The 22856-nt window shown below is 42.3% G+C and overlaps 1 long non-coding RNA gene across 1 annotated transcript; it reads right to left on the bottom strand.

The window, feature by feature from the left end:
• Positions 1-601: 601 nt before the first annotated feature.
• Positions 602-21907, bottom strand: LOC121400649. Its single transcript, XR_005965877.1, has 2 exons — positions 21760-21907; positions 602-2520 (listed from the first exon to the last, which is right to left on the bottom strand). It is a non-coding gene; the product is annotated as an uncharacterized LOC121400649 (long non-coding RNA).
• Between the last annotated feature and the right edge of the window lie 949 nt (positions 21908-22856).

The following is a 22856-nucleotide window of genomic DNA, read 5'->3' as shown; positions in this document are numbered from 1 at the left end:
CATATTTGGCATAGATATTTATGACAGATTTCACCTAGAGGTTTATGCTAATGGACTTGTTTCCCTTTTAATGTACAATTACATATATATATAGCTTTTGCTCATCATAATTTAAGTGACATTGCATAGGATAGCATTCTAGGTTTGTGTTTGGGGGGGTAACATTGCATGAATAGAAAGTACTTGAACAAGTCATTTAATTTTGATTGATTAATTAATTTTATTAATCAAACGCAACAGATTTTCTTTGGAGAAATGTGCACAGAGGGATGTATACTATGTAGCATCCCACAGACCTAAGCAGTTTGCAAACAAGGGCCGGAAATCAAATCTTGTGACATGTATCCTATAATAACTTAGATCACCAAGGTTGCTAGGCTGGAAAAAACATCTGAGAAGATAAAGCCAGCTGTTAAGGGGGTGTATCCGTTATCGCTGTTTATGCAGATGTTCGATACTTAACTCCGCCTATTTATTCCTTAAAGAACTACTCTTAATTAACCTTTCACTATGTTCACTATGTACACTATATATTGTACTGTACTAACTATCTGCGTGCGCTTGCTACTCTAATTACATAATAACAAACACAACACAGAAGTTACAAATAACACAATATATATTTAATACGACACTCAACAATAGAAACAGCAACTACCTCTAATGCAGATATACAAATTACACAACATAAAACAACTAAATAAAACAATCCTCCTTTACACTAACAATCCCCAAAATTCACCCACAATCTAACTACACATACACAATCACACACGTTATAATTGCCCGCCCTTCCTGGTGCTAAACTTTCCCTAAACCAACAAAAGGGAATTGGGGTACAGGGGATAGGGAATTGGTGATATCAGTAAGGGTTTTCGTTGGTGGGATAATAGGGGTATGAGTGGGATCGTTGGTGGGATAGTAGAGGTTTGTTAATGGGATTCGTTGGTGGGATAGTAGGGGTTTGAGCAGTAGGGGTTAATGGGATTCGTTGGTGGGATAGTAGGGGTTGATATACTCAGCCAGGTTTAAATGCTCGTTGTCCAGGGGGGTGATGTTCTCCGGGCGATGCACACAAGAAGAAGAGACCGAGTGCAGCTGCGCCAGGCCTTTTAAACCCTGCTCAGTCCTGCCCAGCAGCATGCACACACGCCCCTCCTCCGACACACACACTACTCTAACATGTGGGCCGGCATGGTGATAGGAGGATCAAAGCAGATCCTCCGGCCAGACCTTGCCTGGCTTTCCCTCCCTGCTGGGAGGCAGGGAGGGGTTGGGGGGGGATGGGTCCCATCCTTCCCTTACAATCCCCCTGTTGTCGGGAATACGACAATTAACTTTGGCGGGAAGGATGGATATGTATTTGCCCCTCTCTACCCCACTCTTGGTGACAGTTCAGGAAGGACTGAAGTATACTATGGTCCTTAGGTACCTAGACATCACCCACTGCGACTATCTCTGACTTGCCGTTCACCGTAACCTTAGTCTCCATCCTCAGAGTATCCCGTCTTCTTCTCTCTGCATCTTGGTCTTTCTTTCACAGTCTTTGAGTCAATTTCCGTAGACTGGCCTTTCTTTCTGTAACCAGCTGCAGTCTATGGTGGTCTTTGAGGTTTCAGCTGCTCACGCTATCGTCTTTTAGGGGCCATACTTTCTGGAATGGCTTCACCCTCATAGTTTTTAGGCCAATCCAGGTTACAATCTTGGACTGGTTTTTTTTTTTTTTTTTTTACAATCTTCAGGAGTCGGCCACCCCCAATGAACCTGGAGTAGTCTCGCACACTGGCCTTTCTGTTCTCTGTTAGAACCGGACTTTCGTAGGCAAGACTCCCATCAGACATGTTTCTCTTTATCTTGATTGCAGAGGGGGTTCTCCCATGGACGGATAGATAGGTCTTTACAAGGCAGATCAGACTTGGAGTCAGAGGTGATACCAGGGTACCTAAATTCTAACTGCGGGAAAGAACACCGCACTCATCTGACATTCAGTTCAAACTTGACTGCTCCTGGGGCGAGATTGGCAAATACACTTGGTTTAGGAGGGGACCTGTCCCTAATAAACCCTGTTCTAGTCCCCATTCACACTCACAATCCCATAATTACACACCCAACACCCACCCCTCTCAAAAAAAACAAACAAAAAAAAACAATAATATATAAACACCATACCATGGGGCTTCAGGATAACAAAAGATCCGCATCCAGAAACCTCATAGAGAAATATATATACATTTCCAAGAATTGGGAATTTAGGGTAGCTTTGCCTGGAGTCTCTCGATAAAGGAACAAGTTTATAAAGTTCTTGATTTAAGTACTGAGTCTCCTACGGGTGGCTTTGTGGAATTCTGTCTGATTCCGATTTAATTTTTCTGCAAGTCTCTTGACTCTCCGATATATCAGACACAATCCCATGTACATAATAAAGACCAGAACCAGAAGGATTATCACAGGATGGATCAATAGATTGAAGAAGGAGGTCGCCTTTGGGCTGTAACCAAACAAACTTTCCCACCAGGAAACCTTGGCGTCTTTATCTAAGGAAGTGGCAATTGCTTTTATCTTGTTCTGGTCGTGGACAAGTTGGATGGTGGCCTGCTTCTCGGACTCATGCAGTTTCTGAAGTATTTCTTCCTTGTTGCTCTGCGACATCTAATCATAAAACGGGACTAAGAGTACAATACACAGCAGGAGGAAGTTCTCCCCTCGCAGTACAGTTAGTTCCATAAATGATAAAGGTTGCATTGTTCCCTTGGTACCAACACCAATATCCCTGCCCTAAGTATACCAAATGAGAGGACGGCATTGGGTTAGTCTTCATCCCACAGGACCCCTCGGAGTTCCAACACTGGTGTCGAAGCACCCGATCCTGATTACCCTGAGAGAGGATCGCATCATCTTTCCTCCAGCATCCCTCCACATTAACTAGATAGGGATGACCTCTCTCATAAGTGAGGACTTCCGAGGGGAGCTGAGGATGAAACACTGTTTTATTACCTACAACCACCCCATGGTTGACGGCACTGTATCCCTGTAATAACTGACCAGATACAGGTGCCAATGACGAGGTGGTACAAGTGAGGTTCCGACACCCGTGCCATTGGAACACCCACCAATTCGTGTGATTGAGTGCAAATTGGGAAATGAATGGACTTACCCGTTGGTGGAGGTTGAATGGGAAGTGGCCTCCGTGCAAAGATGATACAATATGTTTAAGGTTATCCGAGAGCTCACCTTGGACCTGCGTACATGCCAGAGCCAGCTGTATTCTATCCTGTACCTCCAAAAGACCCATGGATACCAAATCTCTCTTCCTCCTGAATTTCCTGCGTCGAGGGTCGTCTTTCCTAACCTCTTGCCCCGCCTCTATCCATCCTTTCATCATATCAATTTGGTTCTGAATAAACTCCCCACATCTGTGATCCCAATGATCCACTCTGAAAACGTCCAGGTGAAAAGAATGAACTTTGCCCCTGTGATGATTTTCCATGGAGATGACAGTTGAGGGGCTACTGGATCGGCCAATTGATGGATAGAGGCGTTGCAAGAGTCTGAATGCGGTTTAATTAGAGACAAGGTATTAAATATTATGGATTCCACATCGACCCCCCCCAACCCTCCCCCTTTTTCACCCAACTCTCAGTGTCTTTATGTTATTGAGTGGGGGAGGCTCGGGTGGCCTTGGCCTGGTCGATGTGGACCCACAAAACCTCCTGACTTCTACGCGACTTTTTCTTATTAGTCATTGGCCTTTGTACCTTTAACATGGTATTGCCCATTACTTCTAGGACCCGATAGGGACCTTCCCAGTTTGCATCCCACGGACCAACATGCCGGAAGACCTTTACCATCACCATTTCTCCTACAGAGGGCATTGGCGTCTCCCCCTGTAGATACGGTTTGTGCAACCGTATTGCTGCGTAAGGCAGTAACTCCTTCAGGTTCTGCTGAACCTGTTGGAGAAACAGGTCTCTGGCGATGGCATTTTTTATGGGTTCAGAGACCAAGGGTTCATTAGGTAGGCATAAGGGCATTTTACATCCGGTCATTATTTCAAACGGGGTTATACCGGTACTGGTGGCTTCAGTGGCTCGGATACCCATTAGTACTGCTGGAAGAGAGGTTACCCAAGAGGAACCTTTCTCCAGTAGTGCTTTAGCCAGCCGTGTCTTTATGGTCTGATTCATCCGTTCCACAATTCCCGCTGACTGAGGATGGTAAGGCACATGAAATCTCTGTTTTATGTCTAAAAAAACCACAGAGCGCCTTCATGACCTTACCCGTGAAATGAGTTCCTCTGTCTGATTCTATCACTCTGGGGATACCCCATCGTGATAGAACCTGCTCCCAAAGGACACGGGCAGTGGTTGCCGCCGAATCATTGGTCGTGGGAATGGCTTTTACCCATTTGGAGAAGACATCCGCTACCACCAGTGCATAGCGACAATTGCGACTACCGGCTGGTAAAGGTCCAATAAAATCGATTTGGATTGCGGACCATCTGCAGGCGGGACCCGCTGCAACACCGGCTTCAGAGCTGGGGCCCTGGGGTTAACCTGAGCACACACAAGACACTGCTGAGTAACTTCCTCTACCGTATTGGACATCCCCGGCCAGTATAATTTATCTTTCAAGAAAGACAGGAGCTTATTCCAGCCGAGATGTCCAAAGAGTTGGTGGTTCAATCTGGTCAGTTCTGCTTGTAGATGTTGTGGAACCACTGGAAGAGGAAGCTGCTGGGTACCGGTATCATAACACAAAATACCCTGTTGCAATGACCAAGGATGTTGAGGTGTTTTGAGGTGTGTCATTAGAAAAGGATCTTTGGCTTGTTCCTCTTCAAATGACACTGGACCATCCTTCAGATGGGATCTTGTTGCAATCCGGTGTATGGGTAACTGTTCAGTGTCTGGTTCCCGAAGGGTCCCAGACACTGCCGCTAATTTTGCCATCTCATCTACCTTGTTATTCCCCACTATCAATGGTTCATCCCCTTTTTGATGCGCTGGGATTTTGATGATTGCTGCTTCTGCCGTGTGTGTCGTACCCCAATCCCACAGTTCCTTCAGGACCGATACATGAGCCAGAGGTTTGTTTTGACTGTCTACAAATCCTCGCCTCTTCCATATGTCCAGGTGCAGGGTGAGGGAGTGAACTACATATGAACTGTCACTATATATAGTTCGCTTCCCAGAGGGCTGAAGAAGTAAAGCTTCCTTGACAGCCTCCAGTTCTGCTCTCTGTGCTGACATGTGACCGGGTAACTTGACAAGACTCTGAGTACCTGTGGTCTCATCTAGCACAGCAAAACCTGTGACATAGGTTCCCTCCAGGTAGAAACGAGAGCCATCAACAAAGATGACCCTATCTTCTGGATGTCGATTGGTCCTGAACATCTGTGGTACACTGGTTTGCATTGATTGGCCACAGTCATCTTCGGTTCCAGTGGTGTTCAGTAACTGGGACAGAACATATTTAGCTTTGTGGTTCACCTGCAGATTCCGGCCACTAAGATCCATAATCCACCTACCGAATCTCTGTTGAGAGACTCCAGGTAGTGTATCACGGAGCAAAAGGGCCAATGGAGAATGTGGAGTCTGCAAGGTGAGTGGCCTGAAACCTACAATATGCTCAGTGGTCTTAACAGCATAATGTATGGCTGCCAGTTGTTTGGCACACTCATCGAACCCTCGTTCGACAGGCGAAAGCAACCTGGAGAAGTATCCCAGCGGTCTGGTTTCATACCCTACCTTCTGTAGAAGGACCACTGCGATAGACTCCGTCCCCGCATGCGCCTGTACGGCCATTTCTCCATCGGGATGTGGAGTAGCCAGTACAGGTGCCGAGGAGAGATCTCTTTTCAAAAGAGAAAAAGCCTCTTCCTTCGCATCGGACCAACCTTCGATTGAGGGTTCTTCTCCTCGTAAGAGTTCATAGAGATGTCTTGCTTTAGCAGCGAAATCCTCTATGAACTCCCTCATGAAATTGGCTACCCCCAGAAATTTTCTCAAATCCTGAAGAGTGCCTGGCCTAGGTAACTTTACCATGGCTTCCACACGGGTTGCCATGATTCCTTTGGCTCCAAAAGAAATTTGGACCCCTAAGAAAGTCACCTCTGCTCTAGCCAAATTTGCCTTGTGGGGGCTCAACTTGAGTCCTGACTTGGCCAGAAGTCCCAATAGCTCCCTCAGCAGAACCAAGTGTTCCTCCATGGTTTCCGTATGCAGGAGCAAGTCGTCCACATATTGTAACAGACATTCGGGCCGCGAAAACACACTTAGCACCGCTGCCAATGCCTGGTGAAAATATGTGGGACTGCTATGAAACCCCTGAGCAAACATGTACTGTTTGTCTCCCACCGTGAAGGCAAATTTGTATCTGCAATTCTCGGTTAATTCGATGGAGAAGAACCAATTGGCAACATCTAAGGTCGAGAACACACGGCTTTTGCCACTTATTCTGGCCATGATGTCGGGAGTCTGTGCCACTACAGGGGCTGACATAGGGGTGTACTTATTAAGGACCCAGAGGTCTATGGTAAGCCTCCATGTGTTTGTGTCCTTCTTCTTAACTGGCCAGAGGGGATTATTGCATTTTGAATTTCCTTCAATGACCACACCCCTAATCTTCAGTTCCTGAACTGTGTCCATGATCGAATGAGTGGCTTCTGATGGAAATCTGTATTGGCGTTGAGGTGGAGGGTCTGGACCTTGTATGTCCACCTGAACGCCAACCAGTCTACCACAGTCATTTTTGCTCTGGGCCCACAGATCGGGATTCTCGTATACAATAGGCTCCAGGTCCGTGTTATGCGAGACATCCGGCCATTTGTGTTCGAGTATATCAGTTCCCTTATCTACTGCTGGCAAGGGTGGTCCCAAACACTGGCGTTGTATTACAAACACCTTGGATCGTTTGGGGCCCTTCCATACCATACAGTTTACCAGATCCAGGATCCACCCATTCTGTGTCATCACGTCCGTTCCGATGATGTTATCTGAGCCGGGGTAGTACCACATTGGGATCTTAAGAGTCATGTACCTGGCAATCTGAATGGTTACTTCATCAATTCTGTGGGCCCTCACCCCCCCTTGTTGGTGATCAAATCCGATCACCACACAATGAGGGCTATTGGGGTGTAAATCATGTTTGACATTGGTAATGGAAATTTCCGCACCAGTGTCCAGCATGATTTTTGTGTCCTGATCTTTTATGGTGGCTGTAATGTGGGGTCTCCCTGAAGAATCCAGTATAATAGGACATACTGGAGCCAGCTCTTTAGGGAGCCCTAACCTTCAATCGATATCTACCAGACTCCCAGTAGGTACCTGTGAGGTACATACTGCTACTTGTGAGTTCTTGCTCTGATCCTTCGGTATGGATTCATTTGATTCCATAACCTCTGGGGTATTCACAATAGCCACACGTTTTGGTGATTGGCTATGTAAATATCCCAGGTCTGTATCCACATGTTCCTCCAATGAGTTGTAATAATTAGGTTTCAGCTTGAAACCATTATTATTGCCCGTTTTCTCAGGGATAGTGCGGCTCCTTAGCCATTGCGGACAATTCCTTTTCATATGTCCGGTTTGTAGACAGAAAAAGCAACGAATGCTCCCTGTCCGTTGAAATGGCGGGGCCGTGGGGCGAGCATTTGAGGTGAATTTGTTGTGCGGTACCCGTTCATCTTGCGATTTAACGTGTACTGGCACACGCTCCCTAACTTTAACAAATTTCTTATTGTGCAGTATATCCTGTCTGTACTGCTCAATAATTATGGCCGCATCCGCAAGGGAAGGTTCCTTGGCTGCGCTTAACCTGATTGCAGTATCAAGATATGGGAACTTTTCCACAAACATGCGGACCATGCCTTGTGGGATTCCCATACCCTGATCTTTAGTAACCCTCCTGTACATCGCTTCAAACCGACTACACAGAGACAAAGGTTCGTCCTGTATAGTGGGCTTGAATTTTGACAGAATATCTGGAGTGACGTCCCAATGCCCTGTTGCCAGTTTCATGAGAATGGAGAGTCTTTCCATTCATTGGTTGTGTCCTCCCTGTTACCTCATACCTTTGGTTAAAGTGTGTAGGTAACCAAAGTTTAAACAACTCCATGCGATATGCAGGAGCCACTGAATACTTGTTACAATGACCCTCAAAAAGATCACATGAAGTAAACGGATCAACATTAGGATCATATTTTGGGATCTCCTTGCAGATCCGCAACAGGAAATTTATCCTTTCCATACTGGAATGGTTAGGATATACCTCTTCCTGTCTATCCGGACGAGTTGGCGGATTGGAAGTGGAAAATGGCCATCCACTCTCCTGTCCCCAACTGTTGTCCTGTTCCTGGAAGCGGTCGTTCCATCTGTTCTCCCCGGGTGTCGGAGTGAACTGTAGCAACCGTTCCACCTGTCCCCTAGTGTCTATTGCCTCGGATCTTTGATCATTGGGAGACCTTGGCGCTATCGCCGCTGTCTCCCCCTGTGCCGTTCCCGAAACACAAACCTGTTTCGTGGGCACCGTGCTATTAGCACCAGGCCGTGACAGATTGACAATTACCTGCTGCAAATCCGCAATGATTTGTGTTTTTGCAGCCAGATCCTGTCGCAACTGAACAATCACAGCATCAGTAGATACTGCATTGTTCCTCAACTGATTGATTTCAGTGTACAGTCCGAGCAATTCTTTGTCCATGTCAGAGTAGAGGCTCTCTTTGTCCGAGAGCCTAGACTCCAACACACAAATTTCCCTGCCCCTCTCCACTGTACACTGGATTTTCTCTTGCACCTGCGTCTCTAGCGCATGTATTTTTGCTATATTTTCTACACAACAATTGCAATGAAAGTTTAGTGCATTTGAAACCTCCCCTGCCTTTCTAGTGCTAGCTAGTGTCTCCATGTGTTCTGGCTTCCAAATGATATCCTCAAAGGTGTAAACCAATTTAGCTAACATTTGGAGGCGTTTGTTAGTTTTATTAAAGACACCCCTACTGATACAATTCTTATCATGAGCATATGCCTGGTCCAACAAAGAGGACCATAGCAGCTCAGTAGATTTGTATGCGTTGGGTATTATGGGATTAAAAGTGCTGTGTTTACTCAAGTGTTGAAGTGTGGAAAAAGTCATACTCACTTTTGGTTGAGATGTCATCATTCAATCGGTGCTAACCTTTGTCCTTGCTGCTTGTAGAAGGTCCTTTAACTTCCGGAACGCCTTTCTCCCTACCAGACTAGACTTTTATCCTGCTCCGATAACGATGGATCTCTTCCCGTGACGTGATTTTTCCTTTCAGCAATGCGTACGCATCCGTGAAAGGTAATCAAAAATAAATAAAAATTTTTAGTAACAGATAGATTATAGATTCTCTGCTTAAGCGTGATTTACGTTTGGTACTACACTATAACTCGCGTTACCTGTCCGAATTATCAGGGCAGACATTCAACCTTGTCTCTACCGCCTGATAATCACAGTATAACCGATCCCTAGCCTCAAAACCGAACGCAGAAATAACGCTATATGCAGGGGCCGCTGGCTCGCCAATGTTAAGGGGGTGTATCCGTTATCGCTGTTTATGCAGATGTTCGATACTTAACTCCGCCTATTTATTCCTTAAAGAACTACTCTTAATTAACCTTTCACTATGTACACTATATATTGTACTGTACTAACTATCTGCGTGCGCTTGCTACTCTAATTACATAATAACAAACACAACACAGAAGTTACAAATAACACAATATATATTTAATACGACACTCAACAATAGAAACAGCAACTACCTCTAATGCAGGTACACTAACAATCCCCAAATTTCACCCACAATCTAACTACACATACACAATCACACACGTTATAATTGCCCGCCCCCTTCCTGGTGCTAAACTTTCCCTAAAGCAACAAAAGGGAATTGGGGTACAGGGGATAGGGAATTGGTGATATCAGTAAGGGTTTTCGTTGGTGGGATAATAGGGGTATGAGTGGGATCGTTGGTGGGATAGTAGAGGTTTGTTAATGGGATTCGTTGGTGGGATAGTAGGGGTTTGAGCAGGAGGGGTTAATGGGATTCGTTGGTGGGATAGTAGGGGTTGATATACTCAGCCAGGTTTAAATGCTCGTTGTCCAGGGGGGTGATGTTCTCCGGGCGATGCACACAAGAAGAAGAGACCGAGTGCAGCTGCGCCAGGCCTTTTAAACCCTGCTCAGTCCTGCCCAGCAGCATGCACACACGCCCCTCCTCCGACACACACACTACTCTAACATGTGGGCCGGCATGGTGATAGGAGGATCAAAGCAGATCCTCCGGCCAGACCTAGGGATGTAGCGAACCGCCGCCGATGTGTTCGCGAACGCCGTTCGCGAACACCGGCAAAATTTGCGAACTGTTCGCGAACTGTTCGCGAACTTCGATCATCCGAAAATCGTTCGATTCGAACGATCGAAGGATTTTAATCGTTCGATCGAACGATTTTCGTTCGAATCGAACGAAAATCGTTCGATTTTAGCGATCGAATGGTCGAATGGGCGACCGATTTTGACGCGAACGCCTATTGGCGAACGTCGCGCGACGTTCGCGAACTTGCGGCGGACGCGAACAGTCGAAGTTCGCGCGAACTAGTTCGCCGGCGAACAGTTCGCTACATCCCTAGCCAGACCTTGCCTGGCTTTCCCTCCCTGCTGGGAGGCAGGGAGGGGTTGGGGGGGATGGGACCCATCCTTCCCTTACACCAGCTAATCCTTCCCTTACACCAGCTATGTGACTGGATACCTTTAGAAATAAAAATACTGAACCTCATTCAATACAATTAAAAATACAGAAATCCTTTGCAACCATTCAAACAGGGCTTCATTGCTCTGAAGTAAATTGTACTTGCTGTTTGGCCGTGTTTGCTATTGTGCTGGTGACAAACTGATTTTTTTTCAGACCAATACGGACTAGTTTAGTATGTTAATCATAGTTTTACTGAATAATGCCATGTTTCTGTTTTGATGTAATTTATGATACTTTTGGGAGAATATAATATGATGCGTTAGCGCACCAAACGTTCGCAAAGACCATTGACTGATTACAGACCCCAACGATTTACTTGCAAAGTTTGTGACCAAATGGCTTTCGCAAACATTTGCAGTGTATGCGATAAAAGTGTATTTTGCGACAAAATATTTAACAAAACTCCAGAGCAGGTGTTAATGCTAACCTTTAACAGTTCCGAATATCAGGAAGGCAATCTACTGTAGATTTTAATGAAATAATTAACATTTTTAAAAATGATTTTCTTTATCTCTGTTATAATAATACAGTACCTTTTACTTGACCCAAGCTAAAATGTAATTCATTCTTATTGGAGGTAAAAAAATCCTGTCCATTATGGAGAATGATTTTAAAATTGCAAAGTGATTTACAAACAAAGTGAACATAAAATAGTACATTGTAGCTGAAATCCTCTTGGCCAACAAACGGGCCAGTAAATGCTACCTGCTGACTGGATACTATGGGTAACTAGACAAGTAGCAAACTGAGACCTGATTTATTACATTACCCCCATTATCTGCATGCAGACAGACAGAGTGCCGAGAGGAAGATAATGAAAAGTAACTTTATTATTTCAGGAAAAAAAAAGAATTTTTAATGGATTATATTTAGAACGTTTTTATCTCTATGAGATGAAGCTTATATATAAAATTGTTATTTTCACGATAGTTCCCAAAGCCGGCCCCATTGGAAAAGAAATAGATCTTTTACCAAAAAAAAAACCATTTATTAACAATGGTCAAATTTGTACATGGGAAGTAATCCATAGTGGCTGGCTTTTTTATACAGCCATAGATAGAACAATAAAAGACCAAAGCACAACAAATCATGTATGATATTACTGGGTTTAAGAAACAACTGGTGTCAGGAGGTAAGAATGAGTAGGTCCTGAGCACATTTTCTCTAGGGCCCATGAGACTTAAAGAACATGTAACGCCTACATTATCCTACCATGTATATAAGTTGGGCATATCTCCCCCACTCAAATGGCATTAGTTGTACTGTATACATCCCCTCTGTTTGCCAGCATCATTACATTTCCCTATTACAAATAGCCGCTTTCACCCAGGGATCATTTTCCCTCTGACACATCATCAGTGCATTTATATCTGCAAACAGCACATATGCAATGTAAAGTTCTTGCAATTGAATAATGCAGGCTAACACGGGCAGAATTTACTATGATGACAAGTTCTGCTTGGATTGAGTACTGTAATGGTTACTCTGAGCTCAGGTGAAGGGGTAAGGATTTAAAAATAGGAGCAGACAACTAGAGCAGAGTTTCTATAGGAACCAGCAATGCCATCTCTTCGTTGGCTGTTAGACTTGAGGGTGTGTTTATCAATCTGTGTTGAGAAGAACTGAGCATGCTTATGAGCCAAAAATTAAAGGAAATTCCTGAGGGAGGGGGCTGAGTGGGTTAGAGGAGGAGAAGGAATCCTAAGTGATTAAGGGGATTCTGCAGCCTTACAATTAACCTTTGAACAACCAGAGTGGCAGGTATTAAGAGGCTCTTCAGTGATTACATTATTGCATCAGGGGTTAATATGTCCTTTAAGTAATCACACTGTGTCATGCAATTAAAGAGTAATTCAGCTTCCCTATATGGTATTGGATGTAGTCTTCTGATGCTTTGGTTCTCTTGCCTCTCCAGTACCTACTGTATTTTATTTTCTTTATCGTAGGGATGGGTGAATTGTTTCGCCGCTGAAATGATGCCCATAGACTTGTATGGCAGTGTGCGTCAAAAAAAATGATGCGCGTCAAAAATGTTGACGCCCATAGACTTTAATGGGCGTTGGCAACATTTCGCCAGCAGCGAATTTTTGCCCAAAATGAAACAGGTCAGATTTGGCCAAGCTTAGAGCCTGGAATATCATGTCAAGAATGTCAGTAGAATAAGCATTTCTGTTCTTCCTTTAATGACTTTCCTTATTAGCCTTCCTGTAATGACTTATGGGTCAGATTGAGAAAAACCCAAATATGAAATATGAAGTGAAATATGTTAAAGTCTATTTCACCTGATGGCTTGACTAGAAATCATTCTAAAACTTAATACATAATAACATTTCAGATTGGCAAGTCTATCTTTAATAATTTATATTTCAGTCAATACATGTCATAAATAACAAAATATAACACCCAAGCCATTACTAAACACCAATATCCCATTTTCTAAGATCCATATATGTTACATAGTACATGAGCCTTTAAAAAGATATGTCCATCAAGTTCAACCTTTTTGTCTAAGTGAAACCTGCCTAACTAGTAGTTGATCGTTATCTTTATTGATTTGGCAATGGGTTATTGAAAAAATGTCAGCATAGGGCTCATTTGTGAACACAACTGCAGATGCATACAAAAACATTGCATTGCACATAATAACACCATTTATATTGGTACTTTTACCTAAATATGTTACTTTAGCACAACCATCAGAAACTTCAGGGCCCCGCACAAGTAGGTAGTAGGTAGGTTTTGCTGGGACAAAAGGTTGAACTTGTTAGATGTATTTTTTTCATTCACAGCTACTATGATACAAACCCATCAAACATTTTACTGAAAAGCTGGGATGTAACTATGGAGGTAACAGACCCTGCAAATGCTGTGGCCCCAGGAACTATAGTGGGCCACATAGCTGCAATATATGTTCATAGAAAATGTCTTGTTTCTAAAGTTTAGGGAGGGCAACACAAGGATAGGCACTACATACTGTAGTTACTTGACTCACCAGTATCATGATGTGGTCCAGGTGCTTCAGCCCAAGCCCCTCAACTTAGGGGAGTGGATGAAAACGTAAAAGTGCATAAAGGGATAGGCACAATGAAGGTCCACAAAAGTCAGGCCATCAAAAAGAAGTAGTAAAACGTAAAAAAAGCTGACTTAATGATGGTATAAATACATTTATTTTACATTTTATTAATTCTTTTTGATGGTCTGGCATTTGTGGAACTTCAGTGTTCCTGTCCCTTTAAGCTCTTCTAAAGTTTAGGGGTCTAATTATGTTGCTGTAGTTTCCCAATGATGTTGATGTTAAGTGTTTTATTAATTAATATGCTAATAAGTCAGTTAGTTTATTAGGGGGGTCAGTGGAATTCACCCTAGGTTTAAACCCTACATTTCTGCCTGCCCCTGCTCTCTGCTGTCATTACTTGATGTGCAAGTTGTGTAAGCTTTTTCATAAGTTACGTAAATTGTGTACGCTTAGGGGCCAATGAGATCTCTATCAATTTTTACTAATTCAGCGTGCATTTTGATCTTGGAATGGCCTCCCTCTGCCCCTGACCTGGAAAAAAATCCAGTACAAGGCCAAAGCATAACTGCAATGCTGCATAACTGCAATGCTGCAAAGAAGCCCTCCCCCACCTGCAAGACCCTTATAAATACAGGGCTGCCAAATGCAAGCAGCACTGCATTCATAGGGGAAACGTGTAACCAGTACTCTGTTTTGGATTGAATAGACTTCCATCAATGTATATATGTACAAGGAGCAAATTCCAAGCAATACAGTGTTTTGTGTCAGTGACTTAATAAATGACCTGCATAATGTTACCCTACTGTACAATTATTGTCCATTAGACAGTATAGGAGAGGAACATAAACAGTTAAAATCCAATTTCCACATTAAAATAATAGTTTACCTCCATATCTATACTATGTACTATAACCTATGTATGTATAATTTTATATACATATACAGTCATATGAAAAAGTTTGGGAACCCCTCTCAGCCTTCATAATAATTTACTCCACTTTCAACAAAAAAGATAACAGTGGTAATGTTTTTAATTTCCCAGGAACATCTGAGGACTGGAGTGTTTCTGAACAGAGATTTTTAGTGAAGAAGTATTCAGTTATATGAAATTAAATCAAATGTGAAAAACTGGCAGTGCAAAAATTCGGGTACCCTTGTAATTTTGTTGATTTGAATGAATGTAACTGCTCAATACTGATTACTGGCAATAGTTAATAGTGCTGCTCCAGCAGAATTCTGCACTGAAATCCATTTCTCAAAAGAGCAAACAAATTTTTTTTATATTCAATTTTGAAATTTGACATGGGGCTAGACATATTGTCGATTTCCCAGCTGCTCCATGTCATGTGACTTGTGCCTGCACTCCAGGAGAGAAATGCTTTCTGGCAGGCTGCTGTTTTTCCTTCTCAATGTAACTGAATGTGTCTCAGTGGGACATGGGTTTTTACTATTGAGTGTTGTTCTTAGATCTACCAGGCAGCTGTTATCTTGTGTTAGGGAGCTGTTATCTGGTTACCTTCCCATTGTTCTTTTGTTTGGCTGCTGGGGGGGGGGGGAAGGGAGGGGGTGATAATCACTCCAACTTGTAGTACAGCAGTAAAGAGTGATTGAAGTTTATCAGAGCACAAGTCACATGACATGGGGCAGCTGGGAAATTGACAAAATGTCTAGCCCCATGTCAGATTTCAAAATTGAATATAAAAAAATCTGTTTGCTCTTTTGAGAAATGGGTTTCAGTGCAGAATTCTACTGGAGCAGGACTATTAACTGATTCATCTTGAAAAAAAATGTTTTTCCCATGACAGTATCCCTTTAAGCCTTGAACTTCATGGGCAGGTCTGTCCAATCATGAGAAAAGGTATTTAAGGTGGCCAATTGCAAGTTGTGCTTCTGTTTGACTCTCCTCTAAAGAGTGACAGCATGGGATCCTCAAAGCAACTCTCAAAAGATCTGAAAGAGGATTGTGAGAATGGTTACAACCCAAAGATCGCCTCCAAAGACCTGCAAGAACATCTTGCTGCAGGTGGTGTATCTGTACATCGTTCTACAATTAAGCACAATTGGCACAAAATATCTGTATGTCAGGGTGATGAGAAAGAAGCCCTTTCTGCACTCACGTCACAAACAGAGTCTCTTGTTGTATGCAAAAGCTCATTTAGACAAGCCACAGGGATTTTGGAAAAAAGTGCTTTGGACTGATGAGACAAAACTTTAGTTATTTGGTCATAACAAAAGCACTGAATCCTAATTTACATATGCAAATTAGGGGTGGGAAGGGGAAAATATTTTTTTACTTCCTTGTCTTGTGACAAAAAGTCATGTGATTTCCCTCCCCACCCCTAATTTACATATGCAAATTAGGCTTCAGTTCGACCAGGCAGAAGGATTTGGCCGAATCCGAATCCTGCTGAAAAGGGCCAAACCCTGGCTGAATCCTGAACAGAATCCTGGATTCGGTGCATCCCTAAATTTAACCCAATATCAACAATATTCAGGATAATGTTCAAGCATCAGTCACAAAGTTGAAGTTATGCAGGGGTTGGATATTCCAACAAGACAATGACACTTAACGTACTTCGAAAAGTACAAAGACATTTATGTAGAGGGAGAAGTACAATATTCTGGAATGGCCGTCACAGTCCCCCAACTTGAATATCATCAAAAATCTATGGGATGATTTGAAGCAGGCTTGTCCATGTCAATAATACCTCCATCCAAAATCCAGACAAAGGCTATAGGAGGCGTCTAGAAGGCTGTTACATTTGCAAAAGGAGGCTCAACTAAGCGTTGATGTGATATCTTTATTGGGGTGCCCACATTTATGCACCTGTCTAATTTTGCTATGATGCATATTTTCTGTTAATCCAATAAACTTTATGTCACTGATGAAATACTACTGTTTCCATAAGGCATGTTATATATTAAAAGGAAGTTGCTACTTTGAAAGCTCAGCCAAGGATAAACAAGACACCAAAGAATTAAGAGGGTTCCCAAACTTTTTCATATGACTGTAAATACTCATTGCTTTGAAAAGAACCTGTTCAACGCAACCATGAAAAACAGTGGTATTTCAAGTACCAGAATCCATCATGCCAACATGGACCAAAGTGAGGGAGAGGTTGAATGACTATCTGGTAGAGAACTCCCTAATGGGCACTGCAGACATGAAACAACTAGTGATGGCGAATAGATTTGCCTGGCTAGAATTTGCGGCGAATTTCCGTGTTTCACCGCTGGCGAATAAATTCGCGAATCTCCCTGCGTCAATTTCCAATTTTCCAGATTTTGCGTGAAAATGTCTAATTTTCACAATTTTTTTGTGAACTTTCTGATTTCACGATTTTTCCGACAAATTTTCACTGTTTAGTGAATTTCACAAATTTTGCTGGAGAATCCCTCTTTTTTACATTTCCTGCAGAAATGCATGGTATCTCCTAAAACCTTTCTTGTGCCTCAGCCAAGCATTACATATACAACACTGGTCTATAATACTCTTAACAAAATTAAACTGGTTTCCACAAATCCTGTCAATGGCAGGTCCAAAACACATGTATAAAATAGATTCAATAAATTAATATAGTATGTTTTGAATCAATGTTCCCTTTAATTCCTCCTCTGCTACAATATGTACACAAAAGACATTTTTAAAAAAAACTGTGTCCCCAAGTCAGCATTGATAAAAAATTGTGTGTTTTAAAACAAATTTCTTTGTGTGCACCACAATTTGTTGTGTCTACTGGCCTAAAAATTTGTGTGTACATGCACAAGCGCACACATTTGGATTAACTCTAAGGGGCTGATTCCTTAAGGGTCGAATATCGAGGGTTAATTAACCCTCGATATTCGACTAGGAATTGAAATCCTTCGTCTTCGAATATCGAAGTCGAAGGATTTAGACAAATACTGCGATCGTACGATCGAAGGATTATTCCTTCGATCGAACGATTAAATCCTTCGAATCGAACGATTCGAAGGATTTAAATCCAATGATCGAAGGAATATCCTTCGATCAAAAAAACTTAGGAAAGCCTATGGGGACCTTCCCCATAGGCTAACATTGACTTCGGTAGCTTTTAGCTGCCGAACTAGGGGGTCGAAGTTTTTTTTAAAGAGACAGTACTTTGACTATCGAATGGTTGAATAGTCGAACGATATTTACTACGAATCCTTCGATTCGAAGTCGTAGTCGTAGTCGAAGGTCGAAGTAGCCCATTCGATGGTCGAAGTAGCCCAAAAAATACTTCGAAATTCGAAGTTTTTTTACTTCGAATCCTTCACTCGAATTTAGTGAATCGGCCCCTAAGATTTTACTGTGATCTTTATACTTTCTCACTTGCATGTTGTATTTGTTTTATTCTTTAATAAAACATCTGTACCTGGGATTCTGGGTTAGGAGCCAATTATGGGCCCCCTTTGTCCCTCTGGTCCCTGAATACAGTGAAATGTCCTCCTAAAACAGTATATAGTAAGACATGGTGCACACAGTACTCAGCCCGGATTTACAAACTGGCCGACCCTAGGCCAGCTCTGCTCAAAGTCCCACTCCCCTGCTGGTGCCATTCAATTGCTTAACCTGGCTGCTGCCCAGCGCTGTCCCCTCCCCTTTCTTCTGCCAGGCACTGTCCCCTTCCTACTTGCCAGCAGCCATCCCTTTTCTCATTCGCTTCAACGTCCCCTTCCTACTTGCCAGGAGCCGTCCCCTTCCTCCTTCACTTCACTGTCCCCTTCCTCTGCGTGCATGTGCACGCAGGAACAAGTTTTAGTAGTCCAGAACAGCACTGAAGACTGATGTGCGTCTCCAGTGCTAGTAGCATGTCCTGATACGGCTTGAAGGCATGCCACCCTTCAAATTCTGCCTCCCTAGGCCTGGGCCTTTGTGGTCTTGCCACAAATCCGGCCTGGCAGTGCTTGGTTCTCAACCAATCTTTGAGCCTTAAAGCTGATTCTCTTAATTAATTAGGGTCTGCTAAGAAAATGGTCAAGAAATACCAGTATATGACAAGTTTTCCATTTTCAGTATAATCTGGAAGACTTCATTTAACTTACAATATTTCTGCAATTTTAGGTCTGAATCGAAATGAAGAGGGTTGCAAAGACATAAAGAAAAAAGGATCTTTTCACATATTCCGGTCCACAATATGCTTGTATTTGCATGCACATCTGTCACAGAAGTCTAGGCAAACCTTTTGTGCTAGCAGAAAAAAAGACTCAGGTTGTTCGAGAAGATATACAGGCCTACAACATTAAATCCATGGGCAGATGGGATAAAATACGAGAACAAAGCGGCTGTGTTTAAAACACATAGAATTATATGTCTCTTGATGAAGCAATGGCATTACAAAACAGCAGCTGTCTGAAAATCCAACTTCCACCTAAGGAGAGATAAGTAACTTATTTCTTTGCGTTTTTATTTTAGGAAATAAACCATTACTTCTTAGACAACAGTTTGTAGTGGTCAGTGCAGTGCATCCACAACGTCTGATTCAACTATAAAAATGAATCTGTTCACCTTGAAAAACTTAATTTAAAAACAAATTGTGCCTTTCTTTTAAAATGCTGAAGCGGCAAAGAGAACCTTCTATAATTCTGCACATTGAGTTTCTGGCCTGAATAGAAAAAAAATGTTTTTTCTTCTACTTCTGCTCCTTTTAGAGAGCACCAAATAATAAAGATTAGGCAGAATCTATTATGGTATATAGCGACTTCTGAACAAAATGCTTCCCTGAATGATTAAGCTCCGTCCATTTTCTTTTGATTCTTTCACTTGTTAATTCTTCGCCATCTTCTGCTGTTAAAGAAAGTTAATCAACAAATTTATTTTTAATACTTATGATGTAGGCTATTTTAATGCTTAAACCATTCTTTAAATTTTTTTCATGCTGTGAAGAAAAGAAAAAATAAAATCCGGACAATAAGCATTTAACCAGAGTAAGTCAGGACAACTTTGGAGCATTCTAGTATTTTTCATAAAAACCATTGGTTTGAAAAGATGCTATCAAACCGCTTAATCCTACCCTAAGGACAGATTTGTATTGAAATTTGTATGCCACTTTCATGTGGATACCAATTTAAAAATGACAATAGCTTATGTTTCTGTCAGCTGTTTCTTTGCAAGATGCACCTATTTCATCTCACAACTCTTTGTTTTTAGAATTTTCTTGGTGCATTGCTGCATACAGTAACAGAGCAGAGCTAAGTACATCTACCTAATCTATAGGCATTTTGGGGAAACGGGTGGAATTCCTACAGTTAAGAGGCGCTGGTCTGGTGGAAGCAGATCAGTTTAGTGGCATAGGTGATAAATGACTCTGGTAACCACACTGATGACATTTTTGTGCATAATTAGCTTTGAAATCAGGTTTAGTCTTGACAGTTTGGTTCTAACCCATTAGATCTAAATTCTCAAAGTTAAACAGGCAAGCTATGTAGTGTGTGACTTTCTGAAACTTTCACATGTCTTTGGTTTTAGGGGAATTAGGTTTTATTCATAGTTTTGGGATATTTAGGGGCTGATTCACTAACTTCGAGTGAAGGATTCGAAGTAAAAAAACTTCGAATTTCGAAGTGTTTTTTGGGCTACTTTGACCATCGAATGGGCTACTTCGACCTTCGACTACGACTTCGAATCGAAGGATTTGAACTAAAAATCGTTAGACTATTGGACCATTCGATAATCGAAGTACTGTCTCTTTAAAAGAACTTCGACCCCCTAGTTCGCCATTTAAAACCTACCGAACTCAATGTTAGCCTATGGGGAAGGTCCCCATAGGCTTTCCTAAGTGTTTTTGATCAAAGGATATTCCTTCGATCGTTGGATTAAAATCCTTCAAATTGAACGATTCAAAGGATTTGATCGTTCGATCGAAGGAATATTCCTTCAATCGTTCGATCGTACTATCTGCGCTAAAACCTTCAACTTCGATATTCGAAGTCAAAGAATTTTAATTCCGAGTCGAATATCGAGGGTTAATTAACCCTCGATATTCGACCCTTAGTGAATCGGCCCCTAAATGACTTATTGGTGTTCTCCTTCTTGCATCTAATATTTCATTTGTGCTGCAAAGGCCTCAACCATGTGTTTTGGCAGTTGGGTCTCCAAATCATTGACACATTTTGAAAGCAGTTTACAGCAAGGAGAGAACTTCTGGTACCTGCTTACAGATATATCAAACATCCTGAACGGTTTTTTTTCTAAACTGTTTCTTGTTATGTGTGACTGCAGTGTTATTATTCAGTTTAATTTTTATATCACAGTTACCATTAAGTATAGTTAATAAGCTAGTTCTCTGTATTCTCCCTATATACCAAATATTAGAGAACATAAAAGTATATAAGAATATATACAAACAGCCTACTAAAACACATTTCCCAGTAGCAGAAATATAGGGATTGTATTTATAGGTTTAAATACAATCCACGGCAAACCCAATAGAATAATGTTCCTGGAAAAGAGGGAGGGGGTGGGAATGGTTTGTCAGTGTAATCAGATATGTACAGTGTGTGTAAAATACATTTATGTTTATTCCTGGAAGTTCTGATAGTGTACCTTTTTACATAACTCTAACTCAGTGAGCTCCTGTCAGAAAGGGGGGAATAGACCCCTAAACTAAATGAAGTATTTGTTCTTTGTTATTAGCCATTTGGTGCTTTTTAGACTCAAAGGGGAATATTTATGAAAGAGTTAAAGGAAAACTATACCCCCAAAATGAATACTTAAGCAACAGATAGTTTATATCAAATTGAATGACATATTAAGAATCTTACCAAACTGGAATATATATTTACATAAATATTGCCCTTTTACATCTCTTGCCTTGAACCACCATTTCGTGACTCTATCTGTGCTTGCCTCAGAGATCACCTGACCAGAAATACTACAACACTAAATGACTATGAAGATTTTCATTCATCCAGGTCATAGTATATCTAGTATAGGTCAATCTAAAAACAACTGGACTTGCTGAGTAACCTTGGCGTCTTTATCTAAGGAAGTGGCAATTGCTTTTATCTTGTTCTGGTCGTGGACAAGTTGGATGGTGGCCTGCTTCTCGGACTCATGCAGTTTCTGAAGTATTTCTTCCTTGTTGCTCTGCGACATCTAATCATAAAACGGGACTAAGAGTACAATAACACAGCAGGAGGAAGTTCTCCCCTCGCAGTACAGTTAGTTCAATAAATGATAAAGGTTGCATTGTTCCCTTGGTACCAACACCAATATCCCTGCCCTAAGTATACCAAATGAGAGGACGGCAATGGGTTAGTCTTCATCCCACAGGACCCCTCGGAGTTTCCAACACTGGTGTCGAAGCACCCGATCCTGATTACCCTGAGAGAGGATCGCATCATCTTTCCTCCAGCATCCCTCCACATTAACTAGATAGGGATGACCTCTCTCATAAGTGAGGACTTCCGAGGAGCTGAGGATGAAACACTGTTTTATTACCTACAACCACCCCATGGTTGACGGCACTGTATCCCTGTAATAACTGACCAGATACAGGTGCCAATGACGAGGTGGTACAAGTGAGGTTCCGACACCCGTGCCATTGGAACACCCACCAATTCGTGTGATTGAGTGCAAATTGGGAAATGAATGGACTTACCCGTTGGTGGAGGTTGAATGGGAAGTGCCTCCGTGCAAAGATGATACAATATGTTTAAGGTTATCCGAGAGCTCACCTTTGGACCTGCGTACATGCCAGAGCCAGCTGTATTCTATCCTGTACCTCCAAAGACCCATGGATACCAAATCTCTCTTCCTCCTGAATTTCCTGCGTCGAGGGTCGTCTTTCCTAACCTCTTGCCCCGCCTCTATCCATCCTTTCATCATATCAATTTGGTTCTGAATAAACTCCCCACATCTGTGATCCCAATGATCCACTCTGAAAACGTCCAGGTGAAAAGAATGAACTTTGCCTGTGATGATTTTCCATGGAGATGACAGTTGAGGGGCTACTGGATCGGCCAATTGATGGATAGAGGCGTTGCAAGAGTCTGAATGCGGTTTAATTAGAGACAAGGTATTAAATATTATGGATTCCACATCGACCCCCCCCAACCCTCCCC

The sequence above is a fragment of the Xenopus laevis genome, chromosome 2S (genome assembly GCF_017654675.1).
Source record: "Xenopus laevis strain J_2021 chromosome 2S, Xenopus_laevis_v10.1, whole genome shotgun sequence".
NCBI lineage: Eukaryota > Metazoa > Chordata > Amphibia > Anura > Pipidae > Xenopus > Xenopus laevis.
The sequence above is the reverse complement of the archived record's forward strand: the minus strand, read 5'-3'. Positions and strand labels throughout refer to the sequence as shown.